Consider the following 17,171-nt stretch of genomic DNA (forward strand, 5'->3'; position numbering starts at 1 on the left):
AGCCCGGCTCATTGCCTGCGGCAACCACTACAGGCCATAAGAACCTGGCAAGTACCCAAAAACTAAGTCTATTCGATGTTACATGAGGCTAGGCAAAGGCAGAGACAGGGAGGGAGAACTGTCTGAGAAGAGAGGAGACTTGCAGGCGTGAGATCAGTCAGCACCAGAAGGAAGTGCAGAAGCTGTTTGCCCCACTCCATGTACAGCATGGATTAGCGATGACGTTGACAATATTTATGAAACTGCCTTTGATTTTGTTCCATGCACTCTCTTTTTTAGTTCTTGCTATTCTGATTTTCACCTCTGCCTTTGCCTCTACCTCTGCGAGAGGGGTTACTTTGGATAGCTGAACTTTCGCTTACTGAGTTTTGCTGAGCTTGCAAAGTAACATTCAACTCCCTGATTGCAGCACATAGGTCCTGGGTTGAATGTCTGGCCTGCCTTTGCATCTTTCTAACTTCTTTGCACAGCTGCTTAATCTCATTCTGGATAGCCCTCCATCCTGTTGTCATATTGCCCTGAATCTGCTCCTGCCCAGCAATGAGTTCAGCTGCCAGGCTGCATCCATGAATGTGCGTGGAGTTTCAACTGTTATCCCCTCCTCATTGCAAGCAGAGGCCTCAATGTCAGGGGACTCATCGCCCCTAAGCTGGGTGATGTCTCAAAGTAAATAAAATTTAGCTGGCATTATCATTGTCCTCTTGCTTGCCTTAAATACTCTGGGCCTCTGACGTCATCAGAGCAGGCCACGGGAGCTTTTCCCGCTGTGGCCCCTTTAAGTCTTGGTGCGCAGCGCGCACCTAGAGCAGGATGCCAAAGATGGTGGTAGCAGTGTCGTGGGCTGGAGGGGAAGAGTCGCAGGCTGACGGAGGGGAACCCCCCACCACACCAGAGGGTCCAGGGTGTGCAGCGGTGGCACGACCGCGCAGGGAGCTGCCGACTGCCACGAGAGCAGGAGGGACCGAACTCGGGGCCCGGCATCAGAAGGTAGGAGAGCCTGGTCTAAGGCCTCCTTGGCCCGAATTCGTAACAGTACCCCCCTTACGGCCCCCTCCTGGAGGTCTGGGTTTCCTGGGGTAGATAGCATGGAAGCGCTTCAGAAGGTTCATATCAAGGATGTTGACAGCAAGCTCCCAGGAATTTTCTTCTGGTCCGTACCCCTCCTAGGAGAGGAGATACTCCCACCTACGGCCTCTTTTGTGGACGCCCAGCATTTCTCACACCCGGTAGCTGGTATCTGTTTCGGAGACGAGAGGAGGGGGCTCTGGGATCTTGAAGGTAGGCCAAGAGAGGGCAAGAGGCTTCAAGAGGGAGACGTGGAAGGTCCTGTGTATGCCCAGTGATGGAGGAAGGTGGAGTTGGTAGGTCACTGGCCCAACTCGTCTAACTACCAGAAAAGGGCCGATGAACTTGGATGCTATGCGTTGTGATGGGAGCCTTAGGCAGATGTAGCGTGTACTGAGCCACACCTTGTCGCCTGGTTGGTACTCAGGAGCAGGTCTTCGGTGGGCGTCAAAGGTCCTCTTGGTGCAGTCAGCCGCCTCTTGGATCATCTTAGAGGTGCGGGACCAAACCGCATGGATGGCTTCAGCGGTGGCCTGAGCCGTGGGAGAGGGGACAGAGAGCGACAATAGCAGAGGTGGCTGCGGTTATCTACCATAGACAATGGAAAAGGGGGAAATCTTCGTGGACTCTAGCTTTGAAAAAATGGTTGCACCTTGAAAGCAATCAAACAGTTCACTTGTCCTTGTGGATTATAGCATTCAAGCCCCAATAGTCAATGCAGGGGCGCAGGGTCCCGTCCATTTTCGTGACAAAGAAGAAGCCCGCTCTTGCGGGTGAGGAGGACGGGTGGATAAAGCCCTTGGCCAGGTTCTCTCTAATATAGTCTGACATGGCTTTCGTTTCAGGCATGAAAAGCGGGTAAACCCGACCTTGGGAAGGAGTCATTTATGGCAGGAGGTCAATGGTGCAGTCAAACTTGCGCAGGGGTGGCAGAATGTCGGCCTTTTGCTTGGAGAAGATGTTCGAATAGTCAGTGTAGGGCATCTAATGTACATATGTTGCATTTTGCGGTACATGGGACAGACCCACAAACCTTCGCCCTTACCTGCATTCCCGATGCCGGGCCGACTCCCGAGGGAACACAGCCCTGACCGCCATTCTCCTCCTGCACAGGTAGCCCCTGCTGATGCCAGCTCTGGCTGGGATGCGCAGCAGGCCACTGCACACTGTCTTGCTCCAATGCCGTCTTCCTCCCGGGCCCTCGCTAGGTGCGCACGCGACCAATTGGCCTCTCCTTAAAGGGTCCATGGTGGGAAATCTCCAGTGGCACTTAGAGATGACATCACCAGTTGAACCTATATAGGGCCAGCCCTGCAGATCCTCCTTGCCTTGGCAAAAGATCGACTCCACTTGGAGAAGTGCTTTGCCTCCGCGTTTCTTGTTCTTCCTTCCTGATCCTCACTTCCTGTTTTCCGCTGTGTCTTTCCTGAACTCCTGTGTCCTGTTCCTGGTTTCTTGGCAGTCTGGTTGTCTCCTGAGTTCTTGTCTTTGTGGTCAGTCTTCCCTTCATCTGTCTTTAGCATCTCGCCTTGCTCCTGTGGTCCCTTGTCCTCTGTCCTCTTTGTTGTTACTCATCTCTTAGGGTTGATCTTAGCTTTGACCTGGGACCAGACTTCTGGCATTGACTTGGATTGGACTTCTGGCTTGACTTTGGATTGGACCTCGATGCTGCTTGATCTCTGCCTGCCCCTAAACACTGACTGCTTCCTGCTTCCACTTCTGACTGAACTCCACCTACCCACACCACGGCCTGAACCACAACACTGTGAGAACACTGCCTACCTCTGACCACAGCCTGAACCTGACCTTGTTTGATGGCTGCCTGCCCTGACCACTGCTTGTCCTGAATCTGCTTCCTTGTTGGCCTGCAACAACGTAATCACAATGTATTCTCACCTCCACAGAGTCCCGCATCTAAGACCAGCCAGCCCAGGCACCTGAGGGCTCAACCTAGGGAACCTGGGCGAAACTCCAGTTGGGCCTCTGCTTCAGCTAGCTCTGCCTGCCAACGATGGGGACTGTGGGTTGCGCCAACTCCACCTTGGCCTCAGGGTCCACATCTGCAACAATGTACCTACAGTACCTGAAGGTAATCCACTCTGAAGTGTTCAAAAGGCGGAATATATAAATCATGTAAATAAAAATAAATACATAAAATAATGGAAGCAGCAATTAATCAATGCAGTGAATTATCAGGCCCTTCCAGGCAGAGGAATACACTAAAGATCGAGTAAGACCTTTGAGAGCACAGTGGGCAGGCAGAAATGGGCAGACTGGATGGAAAAAGTGGTCCTTATCTGCCAACAGTTTGTGTTTCTATGACTGCCTTTTGTATCAAACATATTTAATGGTTTTCCATCAAAGAAACCAAATACAATACATAATGTACGAAAATTTCCATAACATAGCAATGCATATAATCGCCTATGTGACCTCAAATGAATCTTGAATGAAATAAGAGACACAATCCTACCTAATAAACGAAGGATGACCGACGTGCCGCAAATGCGCAGTAGAGACCAGCTCTACCGCGCATGTGCGGGCGAGCACGTCGGTCTGAGCCGAAAATAAATGGCGGCGTCCAGTGGCAGCGGCGGCGGCGGCGGCGTTGGCGTTGAGTGGCAGCGGCGGCGTCCGGTGGTAGCGGCGTCGGATGGCAGCGGCGGCGTCGGGTGGCAGCGGCAGTGTCGGATGGCAGCGGCAGCGTCGGTGGCAGCGGCAGGGAGGGACTGACAGAGAGAGGGAGGGACTGAGTGAGAGGGGAGGAGAGAGAGGGAGTGGGACTGAGTGAGGGAGGGAGTGGGACTGAGTGAGAGGGGGGACTGAGGGAGTGGGACAGAGAGAGGGAGGGAGTGGGACAGAGAGAGGGAGGGAGTGGGACTGAGAGGGAGGGAGGGAGTGAGACTGAGGGGGAGGGAGTGGGACTGAGGGAGAGGGGGAGGGAGTGGGACTGAGGGGGAGTGGGAGGGAGGGGAGAGAGGAGGAAGGGAGACTGAGGGGGAGGGGGAGGGGAGTGAGACTGAGGGGGAGGTGGAGGGAGTGGGACTGAGGGAGGGAGAGAGGGGGGAGGGAGTGAGGTGATGAGGGAGGGGAGGAGGGGTGAGAGGGAGGGAGGGCGGGGGGTGGGAGAGTGAGGGGGAGTGGGACTGAGGAGAGGGAGGAGTGGGAGAGGGGGAGTGAGGGGAGGGGGGGAGGGAGGGGGAGTGAGAGAGGGGGAGGGAGAGTGGTGGGACTGAGTGTGAGTGAGAGGGAGGGAGAGAGGGGGGAGGGAGTGAGTGAGAGGAGAGGGAGGAGTGGGTGAGAGGGAGGGAGGTAGGGGGTGGTGAAGAGTGAGGGGAGAGAGAATGAGGGGGAGGTGAGAGACTGAGGGAGAGGGGGAGGGAGGGGACTGAGGGGGAGGTGGAGGGAGTGGGACTGAGGGAGAGTGAGAGGGAGTGAGTGAGAGGAGAGGGAGGAGGGTGAGAGGGAGGGAGGTAGGGGGGTGGTGAAGAGTGAGGGGGAGTGGGACTGAGGGAGAGGGGGAGGGAGTGGGAGTGAGAGGGAGGGGGAGGGAGTGAGACTGAGGGAGAGGGGGAGGGAGTGGGACTGAGTGTGAGTGAGAGGGAGGGAGAGAGGGGGGAGGGAGTGAGTGAGAGGAGAGGGAGGAGTGGGTGAGAGGGAGGGAGGTAGGGGGTGGTGAAGAGTGAGGGGAGAGAGAATGAGGGGGAGGTGAGAGACAGAGGGATGTAGCCCGTTTTAACGGGCTTAACGGCTTGTAGTAATAATAAACCACTTATAATATGTTCCTTTGATGCATATATCCCTCCCCCCTTACCCTAGTCAAGCTACTGTGAAATTATAGTGTGCTGTTGATGCTTGTTTCCCTTTAATACTTCTCAATCCGTAAATTATGCAACAAAGATTGGCCCACATTGTCCTACCCATACATCCTGGCATTCCAGTTGTAAGACCAGGTCTTAAATACATCTTGAGATTCCAATCAGTAAAAATGCTTACCCTCGCCCACCTGTAAATATACCTTAGGTTATTTACATGTCCCTAATCATAGGTTAAGAATGGTATTTCTTGTAAGAGGGGAGAGTGAATCTATGACCGGTAATCTTGCCAGACCTGGAGATGAATTTCTACTTTGGATTCAGATGATATATTAGCCATTATAGCTTCAAAAATTAAGAGTTTAAGCATCCTGTTTTTCCAAAAAATTATTTTTGGCATTTCCTCCCCCAAACATGTGGACAAAATAGTCTTCTTTGCCAGCAATGCATCCTTATCTACAAATAACTTTCTTTCCATAGAAATGGATTGAGATATATTAACATAAGATCCAAATAACCAGATTCTAGGAGTGAATGGCAAGTTCACTTTAAAAATAGTGTTTACAAAGGTTCTTATCTGTTTCCAGAAGCTATAAATCTTGGGGCAGTTCCAAAACCCATGTATATAGTCACCTGTCTCTAAGCCACATTTCCTACATATTGGGGAATTGCAAATATTAGCTCTGTAAGCCCTGTTAGGTGTGAAATAGGATAGATTTAAAAATCTAAACTGAGTTTCACATAAAATTATATTTTCTATTATTTTATTAATTTTTGAAAATCAAGATTGAAATTCTTGAAATGTTAAGTTAAGGTCAGGCCAAGAAGCCCAGTTGTTAAAAACAGGAAGGAGTGTAGTTTCCGGTTGAGTATAACGTAACCTACGCATAAATTTAGCACAAGATGGTGGATCTTTTCTACCCCCTATTAAGATTTCTTCAAGGGATCCTACCATACTAAAATTAGGGCGACTACTTAGAATACTTGTGACATAGTGTTGCACTTGAAGAAATGCATAACCTTCTTTAGGAGATATCTGAAATTTACATTGTAATTCCTGAAAACTCAGTAATGTATTAGAACCCGGTATGAAAAGTTGATGCAGTTGTCTGAGACCTTTCTTATACCAGTACTGAAAAACCGGATTAGTCATCCCTGGTAAAAATTGCAAGTTATCCTGTATAGAAAGGAAAGGGGAAAGTATATCCCTTCTAAGTACCATTTTGCACATATATGCCCAGGCTAAATGACAGGATCTAATAAATAAATGACCTTTAGTCTCTCCTGGAATATCTGGCCCAGCAACTTGAATTATGGAGTTCAGTGAAAAGGGACTTAGCCAGTTTTGTAGTGTAGCCTGTGGAGAGAATTTAGAAGTTTGAAATATCCAACATACATGCTAGGTTGTATAGTTGCATGTTTGGACACTTTAAACCACCTCACTCTATAGATCTCATTAGTAGAGCCAAAGGAATCCTTGCTCTCTTTCCTTTTCATATGACGTTTCTAAATGTCCTCTGTATCTTACGATGATCCCTCCTACTCAACCAGTTGGGGTGCATTTGCATACATATAACCATTTGGGCACATCCATCATTTTCACTAATTGTATCCTGCCTATTATAGATAGTAGGAGAGCATGCCACCTCTGGAGAGACGGTTAAATTTTTCACACGTGGAACAGGAAGCATTTCAGAGAATGCGACCCTGGAGGTTCTGGATTTCAACTTCCTACCTAAAATCCTAAATTTGGCTTCCAGAACCTCTCTCCCATATTTTCCTATGTCGTTGGTGCCCACATGTACCACGACAGCCGGCTCCTCCCCAGCACTATCTATAATCCTATCTAGATGGCGCGTGAGGTCTGCCACCTTCGCACCAGGCAGGCAAGTTACCAGGCGGTCCTCACGTCCACCAGCCACCCTGCTATCTACATTTCTAATAATCGAATCACCAACTATGATGGCCGGCCTAACCCTTCCCTCCTAAGCAGTAGCCCAGGGAGACTTGTCCTCAGTGCGAGAGGACAATACATCACCTGGAGAGCAGGACCTTGCTACAGGATCACTTCCTGCTACACCAGGGTGATGTTCTCCTACTGGGAGACGTTTCTGATCCAAGGCAGCACTGGGGCTGCCAGACTGGATTTGGGACTTGGCTACTATGTCCCTGAAGGTCTCATCAATGTACCTCTCTGTCTGCCTCAGCTCCTCCAAGTCTGCTACTCTAGCCTCCAGAGATCGGACTCATTCCCTGAGAGCCAGGAGCTCTTTGCACCGAGTGCACACATATAATCTCTCACCAGCGGGTAAAAAAATCATACATGTGACACTCAATGCAAAAGACTGGGAAGTCCCCCTCTTCTTGGTATTTGGGTAATTGCCAGGTTCTTGTGGCCTGGTTTGGCTTCTGTTGGAATCAGGAAGCTGGCTTGATGGACCCTTGGTCTGACCCAGCATGGCAATTTCTTATGTTTTTGTGTTCTTAACTGCCCAGGGATAGGGAAGATACAACCCTGACATGGTGGTGACCTGCTGTGAGGAGTGGACACCGCTATTAGTTTCTGTTTCTTTTTGGGGAAAGAACACTTTTGCTAGAAGATCCAGGAGGAACTGTGAGTAGAAGAAACAACATCACTGGGGACTGCCCTGGGGAAAAAAAGAGAAGATTTACCTTCTGTGCCACAGACTTTACCCTTTTTATCAGCTTGGAAGGGGTTTTGACAATCTTAAAGACCCTGCCCCTCTGGGAGCTCCACTTTGCTTAAATCCAAGAGAGTGGATGTTTTCCCTTGCCCTGATATAAGTGAGCCCTGCACACATAGAGGGAAGAGACTATGAAGGAACTGAAGAGAGATTTCTGTGGTGCCGCAGTTTGAGTTTTGTGACATTCACTATCAGTGTTTAACAGTAAAGACTTTTATTTGGGATACTAACCCAGTAGCTCCAGAGTATTTATTTCTGCACTCATTGTACCCACATCAGGGACCAGCATTTTCCCCAGCGGAAACACAAGGGAATGTTTAAGGAAACCACCCCTGTCACATCGGGGCATGAAAGACTTCTTTTATCCCTCAGTCCAATGAACCTACACCTTGAGAAGTAAAAAAAAAGTACAAGAGCTAGTCAGGGCTCCTGCACCGAAGTGTATAAATAACTAGATCTGCACACCAGGGTGTGGTTACATATACAATAAATACAAAGCTGTAGAAATAAAAATAAAATTAACATTAAAAATTATACATTTATAACATACTCAAAATTACAATAAAATAAGATCAACTTTTTCAATCAATCCTAATCAAATATATAGATATCACTTAGTGCACTAATTATATCACTATTATTTACTGGTGAAATGCTGCCAATTTCCTATCAAGGAGCTCTCAACAGCTCTACTGCACATTTAGTGATCATAAAGGACTTCCAAGAACCTGTAGGATCCCTCTTCAGCACATCACTGCTATTCAGCACTGTACCCTGGGGAGAACTCTACTGTTATGGGCCCTGGAGTCCAGGAAACCCACCTGGGGAGTGGCATGGGACTGCAAGGCAGGAGTAAGACAAGGACGGTCTTCTGCCTAGCCATCTCCATCCCCTGCGGGTTGAGCCCTTAGTTCTGGGGTCCAGAAGGTCTCTGCAGCAGCAGTACCTTATAGGCAAGGCTTGGACAAGAATGGCTGGAGACAAGGTATGAGCAGAACTGACTGGAGACAAGGCATGGACAAAGGCAGGCTTGGCGGGTAGGATAAGACAGGAAGGCTTGGCTGGCAGGACTCAGCAAGGCTGGATACTAAGCAGGACCTGGAACTAGAAAAGACAAGGGTAAGGCAAGGCAAAGACAAGACTCTGGTACAAGCAGGACTGGAGACAGGAACAGACAGGACAAGACCAACAAGCAGACTAGGGCAGGACTTAGACAATGTTACAAAGAACACAGAAGCCCAAAGGCAGCAAGGCTTGGAACGGGCAAAATAGGCCCAAAAGCCTCACAGCTGGATACGAGTGAGAATAGACCCAAGGGCCTCAAGGCAAGACAAGGCAGAAGACCTGTAGGTCACAAGACAAGGCAAGAACAAGGATCAGGTCATGGAGCCAGGAGTGACATCATGAGAAGACAAGGCCACTATGGCAAGTCAAGTTTACATGGGGCTGGGACTGGGGCATGGCAAGGGCTGTGAGGAGGAGCTTGGGAAGACTAGTGATGAGGCACACTGAGGTCCTCTGCTGGTGGGGAAGCTTCATGAAGGTAGGATAAGGCTCCATAGCAGAAGAAATCCTAACAACCAGAAAGTAATACTGGGGACCAAAAGCCAGAAAACAAATCTGCACACCAATTTATAGCACTAACTATTGCTAACAATTTATATAAAGTAGAGTGCTAGATACCAAAGGTCGAGACTGTATACTGCAGTCAGAAAATATAGCTAGAAATAAACAGTTTATTATGGGACACAACATAAAGATATCAACTTCCTCCTCATCAGGATAAAGATTCATACAAAATGGTATGATGAGGTGACTGCAGCATAGATACAAAATCACAAAAAGGCATTGGGCCTAATTTTCAAAAGCATTTATATGCTTAAAACTGGGTTTTCAAAAGCCCATGCAAGTGGGCTTTTGAAAATTGCTACAATGTATGTCATTGAATTGTCAATAGGCTTTACCTGCATTGGGCGCACTCAGTGCAGGTAAATGGCTTTTGAAAATCGCTGCGATAGAATGATACATTTACATGTGAATCCCCTTTGAAAATTCACCTGATTATTTCTAGCGGCTATGAATCTATTCCTGCTATACTTGGCATTTTTTGTACAAACCATTTAATCCAAGGTATAGGAAATGAGAAAACACAACAGCAATTTATGACATTATTATTTCTTAGAAGACCTGAACTAATTATTGGGAAAACTAAGTAAACCCTGAAGGTTCAAGAAAGAACTTTTTGTTTTATTGTCCTAGAATCTCAAAGCCTTGATTTGTCCCTGTGTTTCAAGTCACCAGTCGTATTAGCTGGAACAGCTCTCAGTGCTGGTCCAACCGACACAGCCCAGCAGGAGTTGCTGTGATGCCAGAGATTGAACGGAGATGTCCTGGCATGCACCAACCCACAGAGAAGAAAACAAACATGTCCCCCTCCGAAGGTTGCAAAGGGGCTCCATTTTTATGGACTGCGCAGGTGATTTAACACGTGTAACTTTAGGGAAATTTTGAAAGAGAAACTATGCACGGGCAGGATAAGACAGGCAGGCTTGGCTGGCAGGACTCAGCAAGGCTGGCATCATTTAACCTGTGCCGTTGTGGATACTTTCTTCTGCCTGTGGGGTTGGGAACCCCATGGGTGACTCAGAGAAGATATGTCGCCAGCCTGAGGATTCTTCTGCCTGCGGGAAGTGGGATCCCTGCGGACAGTTTGTTCAAGTTATGCTGCTGGTGTTGGCCTGAAGGCAGGGTGAGGCGGCTATTTTCTAAATCAACCTAATTAATAGCAGGTAATGGACTTCTCCTCCAAGAACTTATCCAATCCTTTTTTAAACACAGCTACACTAACTGCACTAACCACATCCCCTGGCAACAAATTCCAGAGCTTTATTGTGCGTTGAGTGAAAAATAATTTTCTCCGATTAGTCTTAAATGTGCTACTTGCTAACTTCATGGAATGCCCCCTAGTCCTTCTATTATTCGAAAGTGTAAATAACTGAGTCACATCTACTCGTTCAAGACCTCTCATGATCTTAAAGACCTCTATCATATCCCCCCCTCAGTCGTCTCTTCTCCAAGCTGAACAGCCCTAATCTCTTCAGCCTTTCCTCATAGGGGAGCTGTTCCATCCCCTTTATCATTTTGGTTGCCATTCTCCATCGCAACTATATCTTTTTTGAGATGCGGGGACCAGAATTGTTCACAGTATTCAAGGTGTGGTCTCACCATGGAACGATATAGAGTCATTATGATATTTTCTGTTTTATTAACCATTCCCTTCCTAATAATTCCTAACATTCTGTTTGCTTTTTTGACTGCTGCAGCACACTGAGCCGACAATTTTATAGTATTATCCACTCTCACATGCTCAATCACAGACACACATGCTCATATGCTTTCTCATATGTTCAATCACTCATACACAAACACAGGCTCATATGCTATCTCTCTCACATGCTTAATGACACACACATTCATGTGCTCTCTGTCACATACTCAAACATATGTCATTGCTCATACTCTCACACACTTGGATTAAATGCTCTCCCTCATATGCTCAATCAGACACACACACACATACATGATCTTTGTTTTACTCCTCTGGAAGAACAAGGGGCAGGAGCAGCAGCAGCCTCCTCCTTCAGCTCCCAGGGACCATCAGACTCTTCAGCTTTCTTCTAGCTTTCATTTGTGCAGTGCTGCTCCTGCTTCTGACTTGGGGGGAGGGCTGGGGGGATGGACGATGCCGAGGAAGCCAATGTTTCTTGCACCCCATAGGCCATGCTGCTTTTCACTGCCGGGGAAAGGGGGGTGAGTTTGGAAGAGACCGATGTCTTTTTTTTTTCTCCTGTTGGCTGCACTGCTTCTCACTGCAGAAGCAGGGTGAGGAAGGAGGAGGAGGCCGATGTTCCTTGCAGCTCCATGGGCTGCACTGCTTCTCATTACCAGAGTGGCAGGGGGAAGGAGGCCAATGCGTCTCACAGCCCCGCGGCCCGCGCTGCTCCTCACTGCCAGGGCAGAGGAGGAGTCCGATATCTCTAACGGCCCTCTGGGCCACGCTACTTCTCACTACATGGGGGGAGGGATGCTGCTGATGCTTCAGCACGATGGCGCCCCTAGTGAACAAGGGAGACTTTAAAGGCATGGCAGGGCTTACTCGGGTCTTAAACGCAATTCTGCACAGCTCAGTTTATAGCCCACTGAGGGCCCTTACAGGCAAGTGGGCCACACCGCAGCCAGGATAGTTATAGTGAAAGGTTGGAGGAAAAACTGAGAAGGCAGACCCCCAGGGAAAATGTGTAAGATCAAATAATCTTGGCAGGATTGGTGATGGGCTGTCCAGAATATGCCTCCATCACCTGTACAAAGGCATTTGGGCAGATTGTTTAGTGGCAAGGAATGCCCCTGTGCCATAGCTGCCAGTCCACACAGAAATCAATGCCAGGCTTTTCCTGCAGCTCACTGTTCTACCTAAAGCCCATTGTTCTGCCCCCCTCCCCCCATTACTCTGGACAGAGAGAGAGAGATAATTTGATCAATCACAGTAGCCCAATTGATAGCCTCAAAGGCTCATGAGAGTGAAATGCCCAGCATAGGAATACCAGGGGAGAAAAGTGACTAGCTTCAAGGATTTTTGGGGCAGCACAGCCACTTAAAAAAAATGTTAAGGATAAACTAGAAGTGGCTGGCATCTATGCCATGAAATGGGGAAGGCTTGTGAGTGCAGGAACAAGGTTTATGAGGACTTTTAAAGGGGCACTATTTTTGTGACATCATCAGTGTGACACTTGTTGGAGACGTGGACCCCTAGTGCCAAGGGGTGGCTGAATCTGCCTAATGTGATTTCCTCATTTCAACATACATCAGATTTTTTCCCCTCTTATCCTAGTTCACTCCCCTGTTGTAATGTAATTGCATTCTTATATGCTTATTATTGTTTTAATGTAAACCGAAATGATATGTAACTTTGCTACATGAATTGCGGTATATAAAAATGTTAAATAAATAAATAAATGAGCAAGCCCACTAGGCCCACCCCATCTGCATGTGGAGAAACCCTGTGACGGGACCAATTGGAGCTTCGCCTATACCAGGCCCGTTTATCGCAGGTTGAGCCCTTAGGTTCCAGAGGCCGGCAGGATTTAGGTGGATCCCCAGGTCAATCCAAGAGAAGAATCCAGGCAAGCATGGGTCAAGGCAGGCAGCAGACAGCAGAATGGGTAAAAAGCCAGACATCAGGGCAGGCAGCAGCAGCTGAAGGACGGAAGCCAAGCCAGGGTCAGGATCCAGGAATTCAGTCCAAGATAAAACAGAGCAGACAAGACCGACAGGACCAACGGGACAAGCAAGGAAAGGAACAAGCAGGAACTGCAGCAAGATCAGACAGGCAAGGAATTGGACAACAAAGAGAGCACAGAGGAGCAAGAAACAAGTCAAGGAAATCCAACAAACACAGAACAATGTACTAGGCAGGAACAAGACAAGGACACAACCACCCTGGACCACAAAGGCACCAGGAGACCTGTTGCTGAGGCACTGGCTGGTTGTAAGAGACTTTCTTATTTACTCCTGGAGGATGTGACATCATCAGCTAGCACCACAGGAAGTCCTGGCTAGGGGACCTATAAAGGCAGTCCAGAATTAGAGGAAGTTCTATCTCGGTTTCTTGGAACAGCATGCAGCTGCAGGCTATGCTGGAGTCACTTTGGATCAGAAATGAGGGGCATAACAATCAGAGTAAGCATCTGCTCTCTGGGGACAAAGTTTTTTGAAAAAAAAAAAAAGCGCAGGAGAAGACAGGTGTAGCTGGACACCGGCAGAAGTACTGGCCTTGCCATAATCCAAGAGAAAAAAAGAAACTTGGAGTAGTCATCCACCAAGTTTAAGGGAAACAGCTAGTGAGATTAGTATAATAGCAGTACTAAGTTAAGAAACTGAGAGGCACACTATTTTTTTTTTGTCTGGAAGTTAATCCTGGTTCCTTGTACCAAGGTAAGGGGATAAGAAAGTTAACTATAAGGACCTGGACAGAAACACAGTACTATTTTACCTGTCCTTATTAGAGGGGAGGGTGGAGATTTGTGAAAGTGGATGTGTACTGTACTCCTTTAAATAATATGCAAAATAAGGAATATTTGTTTACCTTTTCTTTTGCCTAGTTAGCAAATCAGTTTCATTAACTTACAAAAGATTTTTGGTGCCAGGGAGTTAGTCTCTCTTATAGATTTTGTATAATCAGGGAGTAGATCATCATAAAATGAAGGAAGGACCATATCCGCTGCCATCTGACCCTCCATCCAGAGCTGCTGCTGCTTAGAGACTACCATACCCAAATGTCTATCTGAATGCAGGACCAGAGATAAGTATGCATACTGACACCCAGGACACCCACCAGGTCTGACCAGACTAGCACCATTTACTGAGCTCAATAGTAAAGTAGCACAAAAGAAAAAAAAGCACACATATACCTACCTCAAGGGACTGTGTATGTGATGAGCCTGCAAAAAGATAAAAGGATCATTTTCTTAACATAATAATTTGAAAGTACACATGACAAGGAGGGATTCAGGGACAATACTTATATGATTCTTAGCTGGACATGTGTTAGGATCGTAGACCCTTGGGCCAGCTGAGACTGCAGGTGTTGCACTGTGGGGGCCCACAGTGAGCGTCACAGCCGGGAGGCGGCGCTGATGAGAGGCTCTGAAGAAGGCTTCACCACTGGAAGTCCGAGGTCCCCCCAGGAGGAGCCCGTCGGGACCCGAACCTCTTGGACTTAGGTGGGACCCTATGCGACCAAGGATCCAGGAAGCGGCCGAAGAGATGGAAGATGAGGACGGCAGGGCCCAGGAGGCTAGAAGAGTCTTCACCCTCGGAAGTCCGCGGCTCCCTCGGGAGGAGCCCGTGAGAGCCCGAGCCGCTGGGACTTAGGAGAATCCTCTGGATCAGCAAGAACCGGATTCCTGTGAAGGTGGAAGAAGCTGAAGGCAGAGACCAAGAACGAAGCCAGGTCAGAAGTCAGAAGTCCGAAGCCAAAACCAGGGGCGGAAGCTGGAATCAGAGTCAAAGATGAAGCCGGGTCAGAAGCCAGAAGTCAGAAGTCAGGAATCTGGAGAAGGGAACAGCAACTGGAAGCTCTCAGAAGAGAGGGAACCTCGTTGCAAGGCGAGGCATAGCTGTGACTGCCGGGTTTAAATAACCCGGCAGCATCTGACATCACCGGGAGGCTGTCTCTAAGTTTCCCACGCTGGTACCTTTAAATCTGAAGCCCTGGCACGCACTTGCGCCTAAGGGGCGGGGCCAGCCGCAGATCGTTGTCGGCATCTCCCTTACAGGGAGAACGCCGTGGTAGGCCGCGTCTTGGGCCTGGGTGGCCGAAGAGGAGGAGTTCCCGCAGCCAGGCCGCGCGGTGAGTGAAGGTCCCGAGGCACGGCCCGGGACCGTAAGAACATGGGATAAGGATCTATAAGAAAAAGAATATCAGTATTAATAGTGGCTCAAGGTATTCAGAAGTTTGAATTGGTTGAAAATTTTAATTATAAAGCCTATTTAAAAGTATATAAAAGTATTTTTCCTTGAAATGCAGTTTGGCATAAAATATGGATTGAAAGATTGCAGGTATCTATCATATGGTCTATTGCTAATCTGTTCTTTTTAAAATTGTGTTTTATTTGTTCCATTTTTCTTAGTATTATACAACAGTTAAAACTGTTAATTGCTTATTGCAGAGTGCTTGTTGATTAACCCCCTTCCCAGAATGTTTTCCTAAATGTATCCCTGCTTTCCCTCCCTACTCCCAAGAAACACAGTGGGTGGGCCACACTTGGACAAAAAGCCCAGCAGGAAAAAGGACTTTTTAGAAGTGGCCCCTCAAGGGAATTTTGTGAGTTCCTACTTTCACTCCCTCCCTCGGCCTAGGACATCCAAGAGCGATGGAGTCCACCGTGAGGCAATTTACAGATAAATGACAATGTGTATGAGGGACTCCACCCTGAGGCGGTTTACAGATAGATGACAGTGGGTAGAGTTAAATTTGAATTTACTCTGAGGAAAGAAAGGTGATAGTGGAATGTTTCAAGGATCTGTTCTGGGCATTGGTCCTGTTCAATGTCATTGTGAATGATATCACAGAAGAATTAGGAGGAAAAATTGCGCTTTTACAGAGGATGCTAAGATCTGCAACCTAGTGAACATGCCTGAGAGTGTAGGAACGAGAAATAATTTAAGAAAGCTTGAAGAATGGTCGACTGCTTGGCAGCTAAGTTTCAATACAATAAAATGCAGTTATGCATTTTGGCTACAGAAATCTAAGGGAGCACTGCATGATAAGCGGTGAGATGCTGATGTCCAGGAAGCAGGAATGACACCTTGGGTTGACTATATCTGATGATTTCAAGGTAGGGAAAAAGTGCAACAAGGTGGTGACCAGAACCAACTAGGATTCATAAGATGAGGTATAACTAGTAGAAAAAAAGGAGGCGATTTTGACGTTTTACAGGTTGTTAGTGAGATCTGGAATATTATGTCCAATTTTGGAGTCCTTACCTCTGGAAGGATATATAGGACAGAATGGAGGCACTCAGAGAAAGGCTATCAAAATGGTGCAAGGTCTGCATCAGAAGCTCTATAAGACTTAGAAATCTAAACATATAAAACTGAAGGGAACGGTGAGACAGGAGAGATATGATAGAGATATTGAAAACCTGATAGATAATAATGTGCAAGAAATAAACTTGTTTCAAAAGGAAAGGAAGTTCTAGAACAATGGGTAATGATATGAGGCTCCAAGGAAGTAGAATGAAGATCAATGTTAGGAAATATGTTGTCACTTTAAGAGTAGTAGAAACTAAGACATTAATGTGTTTTGTTTGGCAGCCCGCAGGCTAACCCTGCAAACCATCGCCCTCACCTTCTGCCCTTCCTTTGCTTGCCACCGTCTTCATGCGGTAAAACCGCTAGGTCTTCAACTGCCATCACTACCATCTTTGCGGCTGAAGCTGCTGAAAATCCTGCCAGTGCAGGCTCCCTTAGGTGCACATGCGTGCCTCAGCCCCAAATTTAAAGGGATCACAGCGGGAGCCTCCTGAGCCCCTATTGATGACATCTGCCAGCTAAGGCCTATCAAAGCCACTTCAGCAACTCTTCCATGCCTTGACAATAGGTCAACTACCCTATGTAGTGTTAGTTGCAATCTTGAGTTCCTGGTCTTCATTCCTGTGTCCCTGGTCTTTGTCTGGGCAGTTCTTCGTCTTCGTCCTGTGATCAGTCTTCAGTCCTTCAGTGTCTCCTCTCACCCACCTGTGCTGTTCCTCGCCTCCCAGCTTGCCTATCCATCCCGTTTTTCCTCAGATGGATCTCTGGTTCTAACCTTGACCTGCTTAACACTGGATTACAACTGAACTCCACTTGCCATCTACCACTTGCCATCTACCACTACCATCAAGCCCAGCATCCTGCTTCCAACAGTGGCCAATCCAGGCCACAAGAACCTGGCAAGTACTAAAACACTAAGTCTATTCCATGTAACCATTGCTAATGGCAGTGGCTATTCTCTAAGTGAACTTAATAGCAGGTAATGGACTTCTCC

Source organism: Rhinatrema bivittatum, chromosome 2 (genome assembly GCF_901001135.1).
Source record: "Rhinatrema bivittatum chromosome 2, aRhiBiv1.1, whole genome shotgun sequence".
Taxonomy (NCBI): domain Eukaryota; kingdom Metazoa; phylum Chordata; class Amphibia; order Gymnophiona; family Rhinatrematidae; genus Rhinatrema; species Rhinatrema bivittatum.